Here is a 17,293-nt window from a genome sequence, read left to right as displayed (position 1 = left end):
ATTGAACCATTTGTCTCTGAATGAGATTCTCTGATCATTAGTATATGTGTCAGCATACCAAGCCTTTTTAAGAGCATGCTTGGGGCTGTTCCATCACTTGCTGATTTTAACAAGGTATTCGAACAAAATAATTATCACTAACCAAGTTCTTCATGTTGTTTCTAAACAGATCGAAGACTCCAGTTATAATTACAGCGGTACCAGTCAGATTGGTAATAAACCCAGTTCTTGAAAAAATGGTTTTAACATAGAAACCAGTCCCATTTTTAAAATCCTTGAATTTTCTCCTGAAGCTATTTCTAAACCTTCTAATGAATTCAATAACTCTCATGAGATCCTTGAAAGGATCAATGACCAGCTCTCGAAGCTCAAAATTACTGAGGGCGGAAAAATCAGAGCTCTTAAAGATAGGCTCCACTATTCCAAAAACATTTATCGTAGACCCTCTTTTCCCGATGTTCAATTCGAAGAAAACCATATGCACCCTCAAGGAATAGCAAATTGGACGGGAATTACAGAATGGAATATAGATGGAATGGCAGATGGCTAGATCTATAACAAACTTCAATAGATGGGCCTGAATGTCACAACTTATAAATGGAAGAATTCCACGGACAAGCAAGCTGCTAACAGGTTGGTAGCAGGTCTCAGAGGAAATCTTAGAAATTGGTGGGACAATTATCTCACAGATCAAAATAGAGCTGACATTCTTGATGCAGTAGCAAACAAATCAGTTGTCAAATCTTAAGGAGGACAGACCTCTACATCTATAGAAGCAGTAGAAGATGCTACGGCTACTCTTATCTATAGTATTGCTAAACATTTCGTGTGAGAACCACGTATTTTTGAAGATAGAAGTTTAGAAATTCTAAACAATCTTTACTGCAAGAAATAAACTTATTTCAGGTGGTATAAATATATGTTTATAACCAAATTGATGATAAGGGAAGATTGCAACAACAACTATTGGAAAGATCGTTTCCTTGGTGGATTGCCTCCCCACTTTGCCGAAAAGGTAAGGTCAAAGATAAGAGATCGATGTGAAGGTAAGATCCCTTACTCACAAATCTCTTATGGTGATCTGATCAGTTTAATTAACTTTGTAGCCATGGAGCTTTGCACTGATCTTAAGCTAAAGGAACAACTTAAGAAAGATCAAAAGTTTTCAGTTTCCGAGCTTGGAAGCTTCTGTCAAGAATTTGGATTTCCAATTCTTAAACCACCTTCGGCAAGAAAGGTTTCTAAGAAAGAGCAATCTAGAAAATCGCCTGATCGTAAAAAATCCTCTAGAAAGAAAAACCTTTTTAAAAAGAGAAAGTAAACAAACTTCTCAAAAGGATAAGTGTTGGACTTGTGGCAAAGAGGGTCATAAGTCTCCTGATTGTCCCAAAAATAAAAGAAAAAAAGAAGAAGATAAACCTTCTTGAAGTAGATGAAGAAACTAAGAAGATGTTTCTCTCTATCTTAGATGAAGAAGAGTCAGAATCTGAACCCTCTTCTGATAGTGAAACTAAAGACGAAGAGTTTCTTAATTTAGTTGAAAACACAGATGACAGTAGCTCAGAGTGCAACTGTCAAGGACCTTTTCGCCTATGCAACAATCAGTCAATAAGGGTTATCTCTGAAGATTCAGCTGAAATCTTATTTGCAAAAATTGAGCATATCAAAGATGATGATGCTCGAAGAAGTTATTTATTGGAACTTCAAAAACTAGTTAGTAACCAAAAAGAAAAGGAGGTTACTACAAATATAACTCCTTTCAGTATGAAACAAATTATGAATAGATTTGACAATAAGAAGGAAGAACCTTCTATAAATGAGCTTCGGTCAGAAGTCAATCTCCTTAAAGAAGAAATCAGAGAAGTCAAATCTAGACTTCATAAAATCAAAATAGAGGCCCTAACAAAGCAACTCCTTAAAGAAGCAGAGGCGACATCTAAGGGAAAAGACCCGACTCATTCAGATAATGAAGAAAATGGTTCCGATGAATCTTCGTCCCCTTGTTATGAAATTGTGGTAGGTGTAAACATGATTACTAAAGTTAGACCCCAAAGTTCTCACATCCTTATTAAATTAGTCATTAATAGTAATTTTGTTCTTAACAAAATTGCTTTGTTAGACAGTGGCGCAGATATAAATTGCATTGTTGAAGGTTTAATCCCTACTAAGTATATTGAAAAAGGAACCACCAAGCTATACAGCGCAACTGGTGAGCGTATCCTTATTAATTATAAAATATCCAATGCCCATATTCGCAATAATGGTATTTGTCTTTCTAATGAATTCGTTATTACTAAAAATATTAACGAAGAAATCATTTTAGGAATTCCTTTTATCACTCAGATAAAACCCTATATTTCAGATTTCGATTCTATCTAAACAAAAATTTTGGGAAAAGAAATTTCATTTCCCTTTATATAAACACTTTCTCTTGAAGAAAGTAAAGTTTTACCTAAAACAAACTGCTTTCAAAATAAACCAAATTTGTTTTCTTAAAGAAGATATCAAAAATAAGAAAATTGAGCAAATTTTAAGAACCCCGGGAATGATGGCAAATTGCTAATCTTCAAAAACTTTTGAAAGAGAAATTTGCTCTGAGTTTCCAAATGCTTTTTGGGCCAGAGAGACCCACATTATAGATTTACCATATATTGATGGTTTTGATTAAATGGCCATTTCGACGAAAGCTAGGCCTATTCAGATGAACCATGAACTAATGGAAATCTGTAAAAAGGAAATTAACTCTCTTTTGTCTAATAAAATTATTAGACCTTCTAAATCTCCTTGGAGTTGTTAAGCATTCTATGTTAACAATGTTGCTGAGCAAGAACGAGGTTCTCCAAGACTTGTTATAAATTACAAGCCTTTAAACGCAGCTTTGAAATGGATTCGCTACCCAATTCCAAATAAAAGAGATCTTTTAAAGAGAACTTTCAAGGCCAATGTTTATAGCAAATTTGATTTAAAATCAGGATTTTGGCAAATTCAAATTTCCGAAAAGGACAAATATAAAACTGCTTTCAATGTCCCATTTGGACAATTTGAATGGAATGTCATGCCTTTTGGGCTTAAAAATGCCCCTTCTGAATTTCAAAACATTATAAATTCCATCTTTAATCACATTAGCGATATATCAATTGTATATATTGATGATGTATTAATATTCTCTGAGGACATTGATTCTCATTTCAAACATCTTAATGTTTTTTTCAAAATAATTAAGCACAATGGTTTGGTCATTAGTGCTAAGAAAATAAAATTATTTCAAACACAAATCAGATTTTTAGGTCATGATTTGTATCAAGGTACCTATAAAACCATTTGCAGGGCCATTGAGTCTTCTGAAAAATTCCCTGATATTATACTTTATAAAACTCAGTTGCAAAGGTTCTTAGGAAGCCTTAATTATATTGCCGACTATATTCCTAAAGTAAGGCAAATCTGTAAACCTCTCTTTGACAGGTTAAAGAAGGATATGCCTCCCTGGACTAAAGAACATACTAGATTAGTTGTTCTTCTTTAATCTATGGTTAAAACTCTTCCTTGTCTAGGTATTTCTAACCCAGACTATTTTATGATTGTAAAAACTAATGCATCTGATATAGGATTTGGTGGTATCCTCAAACAGAGAAGAACCCAGATTCATCAGAACAATTAGTTCGTTATACCTCAGGAATCTGGAATTCAGCACAAAAGAATTATAGTACTGTTAAGAAAGAAATTCTTTCTATAGTTCTCTGCATCACTAAATTCCAAGATGATCTTATTAATAAAGAATTCTTGCTTAGAGTAGATTGCAAATCTGCTAAAAAAATTCTGTAGAAAGATGTTAAAAATCTTGTTTCTAAAAATATTTTCGCTAGGTGGCAAGCTTATTATCCAGCTTCGATTTTCAAATCGGATTTATTAAAGGAAAATATAATTCTTTGCCAGACTTTCTAGCACGAGAATTCTTGCAGGGAAAATCATCATGAGGCCCTCTTCAAGAGCCATAACAGGGAGCCCCTTCAAGAATAAGGGAAAGAATCCTGAAGGAAAACCTTCACCAAAACCATTTGCTATCAGGCCATCTTCGAGTGACCAAAACAAATACTCAGCTTTTGCAAGCTTACCACCCATAAACCCAGCCTTTTCAATAACTCCTTTTCCTCCTTTGGCTCTGAGCTCTAATAAACCTTTTAAACAGATTGTTGAACCCTGTTCACACTCACCATCAGGAGTACCCAAATTCTCTTCCCCCAAAACTAAAGACTCTTACACCATGAATGTTCCAGAGAGCTTCAAAGAAGCGGTTGCACCGACTACTGCTTCAACTACAGATAAAACTCTAAAGGTAAGAGAAACCTTTGAAATCATCTCTTTGCAGGTCTCTCCAATATTAGCCCTTGACAAAGAATATGAAAATTTTGAGGTAAAGCATCTTGTTAAACCTCTATTTTCTAATAGAAATTATGTGGATACTGATAATCCACTAAAAACAAGAAAATACTTTGAGTTTATTCTTGTTGATACCGGTTCAATTGAAGTCGAACACAAACTTAATGATAACTCTAATCCTGATTATATCGCTTACTCTAAAGTAACTATCAAGAAAATTTTATCTCCTTTTGAGTGGCAGGTAGATCACTTGCACACCCCTATTAATCTATCGAGGGAACAGAGACCTCAAACATTCAATTGGCGTGACTACAGATCAGCCTGGTTCAACTTCCTATACCTTACGCCAACTACTCACAAGTGGTGTTTCAAATACAGTCCAGAAGTGACAAAGAGAGTCATCCCAAGATGGTTTTACGAATAGTGGAACTGTTTTGGCGGAAATATACAAGTTTTCCCAAAAAACTTTGCTGACAAATTCAGTCAGTTTCAGCTAGATCAAGACATATCTTCTCTCCCAGAGAACATAAAGCTATGTAAATATTTTATTCAAAAAAGAATTTCTTATATTATTAGTTGGACTTTCTGTGTTGCAGAATTTGACAGGATCAAGTATCTGTCAAGAGAAGTCCTGATCAAAGGATGGTCTCCAGCTCCAAAATAAGTTGCAGTCATTAACCAATCGATCTCTAGAAGATCTCCTCAGAAATCTTTATCGAAGAATGAACTGAAGATAAGACTACAAAAGTCCTTGTCAGGCTTAGACTCTGAAGATAATGAACAGCCTATAATGAAGCTCCTTGAAGAAGCTTCGTCCTCTCAAAGTGATGATAATGGAGACATGTTAAAACCTAAAGTTTTGGCACAGTCTTATTTAGATCCCTTTTATGATTAATCACTAGTTGAGGGTATTAAAATCCTGCATAACTAGCCTTTCAGATAGAGGCTCATAGAGCTGGAATTATCTAGAAAGAAAAGAAAGAGTCTTAAAGAGATGGAATTTCCTTTTGATTAAATTATTAAGTTGACTCTGTCAGGACCCGCAAAGCATTATCACTAATTATGGCCGACAAAATGGCTGACATAACTTTACCAAAGATAAAGGTGAAGTTGAAGGCTTTCTATCATGAGACAACACATATCCTTGGAAAACCATACTTTCTAATCATAGAAGGAACCCTTGTGCGAAACCAAAGTTGCTAAACATAAAAGCCTCCATCTAATTTCATGTTCACTCGGTGCTAAGACAAAACTTCATTTTTAAAACATCTTTAAGACTTTAATTAACATTATTCATAAAATAGGTTTTAGGGACTTAATTCCCTCATATGTCATATAGCTCAAAGGTTGCTAAGATTAAAATGACCTTTTATCATAGAACCTAGACTATGTGACAATGTCCTTTCACATAATCATAACATTCATAACATAGTCTAGTTTAGAGTACAATTAACGAAACCTTTCAAGAGACACACTTTCACAAGATTATCATTAACTTTGTTCATTAATATATTCATGTTTGTGTACATATGTGAGAAAGCCTTTCACATAAATACCTTTACGCAACACATGTTCAAAAGTTGCTAGTCTTATACATTTCATGCATAATAAGATGTAATGGTGCATATGAGAATTATCCTTTAAATTGACACCATAAGCATATCATATTAATAATTATGTATGGGTAGTGTGCGTGTACATATTAGTCATAATAATGGCATAATAGAAACAACATTTTCATTAACCAAAATTCCTTTCAAGGGATCCTATAACATTTATAATATCCCCAAGTCATGAACAATTCACATAAAAAGCCTTTAAGGATTCTAGACCATACACCCACACTTCATCATAAGAGACATAACCACATTAAACATTCAATAGTCAACTCATATGAAGTGTAAGATGACACATTATTATAGTGGTCACATAGGTAGGGGTCATTCCACAATAGTAATTAATAGCATTCAATAATACATTAGAATCTAAGCTTGATTCCATTAAGATCCAATCAAGATCATAAAACCCACTTTAAAGTCTAAATTGAGAGTTTAGGGAGATCATGGGTTTTTCATGGAATTTCATAGAAAATCATCAACTTTTATTAAACATTAATTCATTATTACAATGACTTTGAAAAAACTTTGACAATGAACCCGTGTGTAGATTGGAGATTGGGAAATTTGATCATTGAAACACTTTGTAAAATCTTTGATAAAACTCCTTGAATGCAATGTTATTCAAGAATCAAGAGTTATCATACCTTATAGATTGAAGAACCAACAAAATTTAAGAAGAAATTAGTTTAAAACTCCTTGCTTGATCTTGACCTTGGCCTCAGCTGGAGTTTTTAGAGAATCTATTTTGGGATGGAAGGATTTAATTTGAAGACTTGAATTCTAATTTGGGGTTTCTATGGTTTAATCATCTTAAAATAACCTAAGATAGGTAAAATAACCCTCCACCATTTAATTATAGCGTGGGTGAATTTACCAATTCACCCCTTAAGTCGCCCAGTTTAGATAGTGTGTAGGTGGCATCCACGACCACCATTTATGAACCATCAATGGATTGATGGTCCCATCCTAGTCATGTGACAATGGTAATTGAGGCTCCTGAATTTGGGTTCTAAGCTCCCACAACTAAGTGTGGAGGCACACCTTATTTCTATGGGGATCTAATAAATTGATGGGGCGTCGATTGGGGTCGTTAGACAAGGTTGTTTTGACATCTTTTTGCCAACATTTGGGTCCTCCTCAAAGATCGTTGGGGTGGTCCTTGGGGAGTAATACCTGGACGTTTTGACCCTAAACACGGCCATTGAGGTACTATGTAACCACCATTCTTTTTAGAATCCAAACGACACTTAAAAACAAGGAAAACATACTAGAACACACTTGCACACAAAAGACTAGTTTCTGGATGTCTTGGTCGTCCATTGAAATTTCATCTTAAAAATCTTTAAACAAACTATTAAAAGTTTTTTATCACCTTATTAAAAATTTATTAACTCATCGAACTCATGTGAGGATCTAGTTGATCATATTTTATTTTGAGGGTCCTTACATTCTTGCTTAACTTTATATCAAAAACTTACCTTGTGTGTGTTGAATTAATAGCTTGTATGACTTAGGAAATGTAATTGAGGCACATCTTTGATATAGACCTTTCTTAACTTTACTTGCATGCCTACCATTCATATTATCCCTAAGACACATAATACGACAAAATACGTTGTTTGATACCAAGTCTTTTGATTCTATGAAAATCCTTAGCTCACTATGTTAAGATGAAGGGTAAGAAAATTGTTGGTTTATATAGCTAAGGATTAAATGATACATTTTTTGGAAAAGAAAATTATAGTTGGACCTGGTCCTTTATGACAATGTGCACCTCAACTAACATTGAGGGTGACTAATTTAGAACTATGCTCGAAACATTGGCCCTGATCCTATTAAGGATAATGTTTACTTTACTCGGATTATAAAATTTAAAATGTGGATGTCTAGTGCAAAGGCATCGAAAAAATAAAATAAATGATAAAAAGAAATAAATGGAAATTATGGAGCAATAAAGGGGGTAAAGAGTCATGAAGTGTGTACTAAGAGATAAGAAAACTATGAAGGAGACTGTTGGCAAATTAATAACTTGTGCATTAGGGAGGTGTAGTCACTAAAATTATTCCCATATATTCATTACCTTACATTAAGTAGTCATTACAACTAAATGAAAGTCCTCATGATTCCTTGAGACGTATAATGCAAAGGTAAGAATACATTATGGGCAAGCTTATGGTATGTTGAGGAAAGTAAGAATTTCTTTTGTGAGAGTGAGTTGTTTGTTTGAAAAATAGGCCTTGTTGATTTTGAAATTTCTTGAGTTAAAGGATTAAATAAACATAAACAAGTAAGGGAATTCATGACATGTGTGGGATTATCTATATGATGTGTGGTATGAGTTTGCATAAGCCCGTAAAAATAACAAAAGAGTCATTGTTTGAGCATGTGTTGAACTTGGTATAATTGTTGTGAATTGTCGTATCCAATTTGAACTACAAGATCGTGATTAAAAATGTTTGGTTGATTTTAAGTTGAGTTGATAAGTCCAAGGATTGGGAAAAAAAAGTTAATCTCCTAGAGATTGTTTAAGGACGAACAAAAGTTTAATTGTGGGTTGGTGATATTAGGCATATTTATATACCTAAGTTGTCAATAATTGCCCATAAAATGCTTGAATTGAGTAACGATTTTGAGTCTATTAGCTCTTTTTGGGTTATACTTGTGATAATTGTATACTTATACACATGATAGTTTCAGGAACTCTCGAAGGATTTGGAGTTATAACAAAGAAAGAAAGAGAAAAGACACGTAAGAAATTGACTAAGTGTGAAGACCCCAAGGCTTGGCATACTGAGAAGCGCATCGCGCTAGCCCACAAAGATCTGCAAAACATTTGGGGCGTACTGCTTGGTGTGATGTGCTAGCCCCAGAAGTACTAAAAGAACACAAGTGGCATACTCAGAAGCACGCCGCACCAGATCTTGGAGTTCATAGGAGTTGTCTTTGCGCACTGCTAGGCGTGCCACACCACAAGAGGAAGTTTTGTGCGCACTGCTAGACGCGATAGAGATGTGACACACCACACTTTTTCCAACTTTTCCAGCTTTTAAACATTAAATAGGATTCCTAATTTGAGTAGGATTGGTTCCTAACTTTTTCTACTGTTATAAATAGATCCTTAGGGCTCCATTATTAGGCTTCGACTTTTTAATTTGTGTGCAAGAGCAAGAATTCAATTTCATAATAGTTATGATCTTTTAAGTCTTCAATTTTTTGAAAATTGCATGAACAATTGTTTTTTGTGGTCTTCCAATAGTATGAGTATCTAATTTCCCCTAGTTCTGGGGTAGTAGCTACGAATAAATTGTTTAATATAATGGGTATATGAATTGATCTTTTGTTGTTAACACAAGTTACTTTTATATGCTTATTTTACTATTTTATGCTTGATCACCATAATATAAACCTAGTGTCTAATCTTAAAATCGAGAATGAGGGATTAGATAGATAAGGGAATGTAGAGAGCTCGGTCCATCCATTATATTAAAGTGATTAGTGTTCAGGAGTAACACCCAGACAAACACCTTGCTTATTTACAAAACAGGATTAAATATAAATTTTCGCTAGTTAGTCTATTTATCTCCGCTCAACAATGTAGTTTGATATCTTATTGGGGTAACAGATGAGAGGTGTGTAGCTCGGATCATACTATCAACCCTATAAATCAGTAACTTGACAACTGAAACATTTAAGACACTTATACGATACATGAGATTCAGTAGATGTTGTAGCCCCGGAATTGCCTTTTACTTGCTTGAAAAATCTGGTCAAAGTTGTTCAGATTTAGTTACGTTTATTTATTTTATAATAAGTAATAGATAACAATGAATCATCAACTCTTTTAATAGTTCTTTTTATTTTTAATTGTAGAATTACATGGTAAATATAAATCGATCATAAATCCCTTAGGAACGATAAATCGTTTCTTAAAGAATCTATATTAATGACCTGACTATGCACACTGGCGTGCATACTGGGGAGCAACACATGAGACGTTAATAATAAGCAAAATGAGATGTTGAAAACACTTTAACTATATGAAAAAATATATGTATTTCAGTCATTTTATATGATCAAGTTGTATTTAAATTCAATTAGTCATCTAAAATCATATTTTTGAGAGTGTCATTGATTCAAGAATTAAATTACAACCTCCATTCGTTTTTATTTGTCATGTTGCACTTTTCGAAAGTCAACTTGATTAACTTTAAAAGGTAAGTTAGATTACATTAATTTGACATTAATTTTTTATTGACAAGAAACTTTGAGACTTCCAGTAAAGCATTAGTGGCATGGGACAAGATTTGTTGGCCAAAAGCAAGTGGAGGATTGACTTTCCTTGATATATTTATACACGGAACGAACCAACAGTTGACAATTTATTGTGGAAATTATGCCAAAAAAGGATAAACTATGGGTTGTATGGATACATAATTACTATAGAAAAAAAGGTGGATGAAATATACAACCTAAAGAAGCTTCTTGGGTGGTACATAAGAAACTAAAGGTTGCAAAAAATTTTCAAGAGGCAAGATTTACTGAAGAGGATATGAATAATACGACAAAGTACAACATATGTAAAGTGTATTAACATATGAGAGGTACAAAGGATAAGGTAGAATGGATATCACTAGTGTGGACAAATTTTGGATCCCCTAAGTGGTTGTTCATCATGTATTTGGCACTTAAAAGAAGACTTGCAACAAAAGACACATCGATAAAGTGGGGAATCCTTCAAGTACTAACTTGTCCCTTATGTCAATTAGTAGATGAAGATCATGATCACATACTTTTTCCAATGTACTCTCACGACAAGAGAGCATCCCCTAGTCGTAACACGGCGTATTTGACCTCTCAGAGGTTTCATAAAATCCATTAACATTTCATGAATATTAAAGCATGTGAAAGTAGCAGAAAATTTAAAAATTATCTTTAGGAATCGTATACTTTATAAAAAATGAGAGTATCTATGAATCTATGTCTCAAACCATGTATAAATTTAGACCTTAATGTCTTTTAATACAACTTAGGGACACACATAAGTGAATAATGTAGGTTCATCCTCGAAACTATGAGGACTCCCCAAGACTTTATTTGGCAAGATCCTTAGAAACCCATCTTCCACGAATATCACATCACCTCTCAAATCCCTACACTTTGGAGAAAATGTGGAAAGAAGGGGTTAGCATGAAAACATACGAATTATGGAAGCATGCATCAACACATGCTTGAAAAGGGACATTTCATTTTAAATCACTCTTTATGCACTTTTGAACATCATCTTGAAAGAGTTGCAGAATCACAAGCCATAAGAAACTCACATATAGTTCATCTAAACACAAAGGATAATAACATCACCCTAACCGTAGTCTCTTAACATAATCACAATGCACATAGCATCTAATATAAGAAATAATACACATGCGTAATCACATGTCAAGATCACAAGATCATAATAAAACAACATAAGTAACTCTAAGTTCTACTTGTGCAATGCATAGATAGGGTTCATAGTCCAATCTACTCTATGTATCACTTTAAGGGAACCAAGATCATACTTAATAACACATTAGTCTCATGTATCACTAATACATATAATAAAGAGGCATTGATAATCACTTATCTCATTTTAATGAAATATAGATCATAACATACACCCAATATTACATGGAACTACACCATAGCTACTTTAGAAGTCTCCTTGTGTGATGTATGAGTGGCATCCCATAATAACTATCATACTATGTAGACCTCCTAGAGTATTTATTAGTCATAGTTAATGCAACACATTCATATCATACATCTTAGTCATATTTCATATAGTTCATATCATGAGCAAACCCATCCCCATAATCTTTTTTCACAAGTTCACTTGTGCAATGTAAATATGATATCCCACACCCACACATATACTAAGCAAACCCATCAAGAACTCATAGTTAGATTCCATGTTATTATCTTTATTCATATTTTAAGCATTCAGGAAACTTTGACATAACCTAAATAGACCATGTAAGCTACATGAAATCCGGTGTCGACCCCTCACACGGAAAGGAGGGTGTCCTAGTTGCCAATGTATGGCATAACATTCATGATAGGATCTAGGTGGATCCACTGGCTACGACTTATGTGGGATTCATATTTAAGAGATATGAATATTTTTACCATAAACCCTCTTTATACTTGATAGTATTCAGTTTCCATCTCATGAGACTATTAATGGAACCTTCCTTCCTCTGGGAATGAACCCCTCTCATGCATATCCTCTTGGTGCTAAGTTCAATTACTCCTTTTAGGTAATCATTAGCCTTTGTTAAGAATTAGTTCATATAGAATACCTTAGGGACTGAATCCCTCATATATAATTTAGCTCAATGGTTACAAGATGATAATGTCCTTCAATGGTTATGATCTCATGTGAGAATACATCTTTCATATCATGGTCGTATAGTCTTCATAGGAATTACCTTAAACTCAACATAACAACAAATACATAGATAACAACTCATGGAGTGTATGAGTCTGCATAATTGTCCTTAAAATGGCACAACAACACAACATTATAATCATAGAAACTTCCCATCTAAAGATATCATAATATGTACATCATATTTCAACTCTTGCACAATTCACATATATTACATTAAGGATCTTAATCACATAATCACATATTCAACCTTCATTACAATATACATGGTTACATTAATCATTCAAGTAGGTCATTCATGTCATGTATAGAGTCGCATTGTCATGACCGGGGAGCACCCGATAGATGTAATCGGCAGCGGCGCCCTCGAAAAGGACTCAGGCAGGCCTCTTAGCAATTGTCATAACATATCGGTCAAAATACGAAAGAATTAAAACTTTTTAAATATTGAGGTTTACATAGACCTCTCACACACTACATATGGAGTTTACTTAGACTCCTCGCATAAGAAGCTTACTTATGTTTCTCATTTAGACAATATAATCAACATATAACGATTTATTCTAACAATACCATCTCATATTAAACCATCTAAAATGAAGTAGAACATTCGGGAATAGCCCTCTACAAATCTATAATTTCCACATAGGGCTTACGACAATATTTTCAACAATAGCAAAGAAAGAATGTCTTTAGACTATAGAATATCCGACTAGGCTAGATAGATGACATCATCCTCGAACATTGAGGACTCACCGATCAATTTGGGAAAGATGTCCAAGGATTCTTCCAATTGACTTTGATACCACAACAACCTGAACCTACATTGTTTGGGAAATGGGAAAATATATGTGTTAGTACATCCACATGTATTTAATATGGAAACATATGGACTTATAATCTTTGAAATCATGCTTAAAAGGATATTTTTTCATATTCATGCTAAGTCACTTTTGAAAGCCTTAATGCACAAATCAGAACATATATCCGCCAATGATCACATATTCATTAAGACAAGTGCATATGCAACACAAGACCAACCTCACCAATAAAGTGAAGTCAACATGATTATTATCAACGTAAGGTCATGTAAACATTAATTGTAGCAAATCAAGATCATATAATCAAATAAACTCCAACGTAATGTCACAACAAGAAAGCACGTACAAGAGTTCACATAATCATGACTGATAAGACTCTTACAAACAATCTCATCCCAAGCATACAAGTGCAATGCTCATGTGAAGTTCCATAACCCCACATAATCAAGTAAACATGGAAAGAGATCATAAGTAATGCCTAACTTCATATAACATAGCTTTATGAGTACTGATCATCATATATAGCAACGTAGGCCAATAACATGTTCATAAGTGAAACTAACATTATATAGGATCATCAACATGTAGAGTCTACATATGCATATCATTTACTTTGTAAGAGCATTAGAACAACCTCCTAGGACTTCCTTCAAGGCCGACCAGTACAATGTGTAGGTATAGTCCCATACCCTTACCTATACTAAAAAGAACTCATTCAGTTACCTTAGTTAGGTTCACTTTATTACATTTATTTTACTTTCGGGAACAATCGCCTTAACTGACAATAGACTATGTGAGATAAACATGCAATCCGGTGTCATGAAACACTATACCAAAAGAAGGTGGTCTACGTACCAAGGTAGGACCATAACAAGAACATAACATCCTAGGTGGATCCACTAGCTAGAATTTCTATGGGGGAAACATTGTTCAAGAACAACGAGGCATACTAGAGGCCCTCTTTATGAACAATTTCATAGTAATCTCCATTTTATAAGAACCATTGTGAACTTACCTTTGCACATTGGGAAGATACACCTATCATAACTAGTTCATTCGGTGCTAAGCTAAAGACTCATTTTGAAATGCCATTAAGTTCTTCTTAATCAATCATAGCTTAATATAGGTCATAGGAGAATAACCCCCATGTATAGCATATCATTTAGCTCATTGGGAATATGATGAGAGCTTCCTTTCATCACAAACCATCTTTAGTGAGATCAACATATCATTATCTTATCATCTAAGGCACACAAGATAAAATATCTTCAAACTTGCATCATGATAGTCTCATAATGATCTCACAATCAACATAATCACAACATTCCATTATAATCATCATGTGACATCCTCCTACTCTAATCACACATAATACTTCAATTGCACAACGTCATTACCAATATAGTCCATCATTATTTAAGTAAAGAGTTCAAGATCACAATGTCTTACCAAATAGCCTCCATAACCTTCATCAAGAATATCACACTCATTACATCACAATTATCCAATATATCACTCATAATCAACATAATATATTTAAATAAACAATAACATAACCAATTCTAACAATCCTAATCATCTTCAAGTCCAATTCATAACTAGGGTTTGTGTAAAGGTTCAAATTCATAGATTTCATCTTAAATTAAGAGAACGATCAAGAACTAGAACAATTAACCTATAATAAATCATATTTAATCATTAATAATCAAAGTAAATCAACATCAAAACCTATTTCAAGACAAATCACGAAATTGGTATGAAACTCATGTTTTTGACATCTTTTGAAATCAATTTGAAAGAGCCTCTTGGGGAAAGAAGTCCAAAGAGTGAAGAGTTGTTAAACCTAAAAGATCCTTGAATATTTGATGGTGAAAACGTGTGACTTTTGATCCTTAGTGAAGCCTGGACCTTGGTCTTCAATGGTGGGTCTTTGGGAGAGAGAAAGTAGAGAGAAGTCGGAGAGAATTTGAGTTTGGGAATGGAGGAGTGATAGGTTAGTTTAATGAGGTTTAGGTCTTATATACTCACTTAAAAAATAACTTAATTAACCATGCCCTAGCTCCTAATTAATTATTCTAACCAACTAACTATTTAAGTCACTAATTAAAAACTTAAAAATGAAAACAGACCCTCAACTTATGAGACCCTGACCTACGGTCCCGTAGGTCCATCGACAGCCCGTGCTGGCAAGGCATCATTTGGATCAGAGGCTGATCTTTTGGACCAGTTTTGAAAATTTTCTAAGAGTTTAACCACGATTCCATTGACGGCTAATCGTTTGGCTCATGGATGGCAGCTTTCTGGGTCAATAGGAAGGGTCCTCTCCAAGGACCCTTAGGGTTGTCCTTGAGGAGTCATACCTGGATGTTTCGACCCTAAACCAACTCTTCCATATATTTCATACCTTTTTACAAATTTTTATTAGACTCTGACTCCTAAAACCCATTGAAACATTCCAAGGCAGACTAGTGCACATTTTACAATTCACCGGACATCATGGACGTTTCTTGACGTTTTGACTCTAACACTTGCTAAATGTTTCACATACATTATTTTAGGCGTACAAACAGTTTTACAAGTATTAGTTCATCATTTGAGGCTCTATATTAGGTCATGGACTTCTGGAGTATTACATTATCCACTCCCAAGAACATTCGTTCCAGAATGACACTAAAAATCTTTTGTAGGGGAAATAGGGAGACTCAAAACTGGCAGCCCACCCAAAAACATATAAACAAAAAGAGTTACAAATAAAATCAACATACAACCAAGGTATTTACACATAGCAACTCAAATCACAATCTACAACATATAAGAGCTCAACATAACAATATGAGGAGCTACCTTCTCAATATAAACATGGGTTCAATATGATCATCAAGTCACTAATGCCTACCTTCTTTCGAAAATACATTAACATGTTCAATACTATTTCATGAAGGCAATTATTCACAAAACACAAATAAGTAAAAATTAAGCAAAAAGAGCATTTTCACATGAAAACTCATTTTAACATTAACCTTTTACAATAACTATGCATATTTTAACGAAATAAGAAAAATTCAATTTTTAGTCATTATTTTCATTATTAAGAGGAATGACTAATCTTCATTAGGAAAAAGTTGAGGATAACAGGACTTTATGTCGGTCTCGACCTCCCTTATTGCTCCCTCAACTTGGTGGTTTCTTCATAGGACTTATACGGAGGCCACCTCTTTGTTCCTTAATTTCTTGACTTGGCAATCTAGACTTTCCACCAAAACCTCTTCATAGGATAGGCTCTAATCCACACCTAACCCTTCAATAGTAAAATTTGACACGTGGTCGCCAATACACTTCTTAAGCATGGAGATATGAAATACCGGATGAACCAAAGCTATTTCAGTAGATAGCCTCAACTCATATGCAACTTTGTTGACCCATTGTACCACCTCATAGAGACCCACATACCGTGGACTTAACTTCCTCTTTTTACAAAATATCATCACCCTTTATTAGGCAAAATCTTCAAATACACCATATCACCTACTTCAAATTCAAGGTCACTTCTTCTTTTGTCGGCATATGATTTTTACCGACTAGTGTTTTGAACCTATCCCTTATCACTCAAACCTTCTCCAAAGAATCATAGATTATTTCAGGACCAAGGAGTGAAGACTCACAATCCTCAAACAACCTTACTGAAGATCTACACGTCTACCATAGAGTGCCTCAAAATATGTCATGGAAATACTCAAACAATAGCTATTATCATAGGGGAACTCAATCAACAGTAGGTGATTGTCCCAATTCGCTTAGAAATCTATTACACAAGTTCTGAACATGTGTCCTAGGGTCTGAATAGTACGTGACGCTTGACCATCCATTTGGGGATGAAAAGCGATCTTAAGCTTCACTTTGAGTACCCAACCCTTTTTGAAAAGACCTCCAAAAACGAAAAGTGAATTGAGCACCTCTATCCGATATAATGGACAAAGGGATCCCATGAAGTCTCACTATCTCATCAATGTATATTCTTGCATAATCCTCCGGTGAATAAGTATGCTTGA

The sequence above is a fragment of the Solanum pennellii genome, chromosome 2 (assembly GCF_001406875.1).
Source record: "Solanum pennellii chromosome 2, SPENNV200".
Classification (NCBI taxonomy): Eukaryota; Viridiplantae; Streptophyta; class Magnoliopsida; order Solanales; family Solanaceae; genus Solanum; species Solanum pennellii.
Note: the sequence above shows the minus strand (reverse complement) of the source record.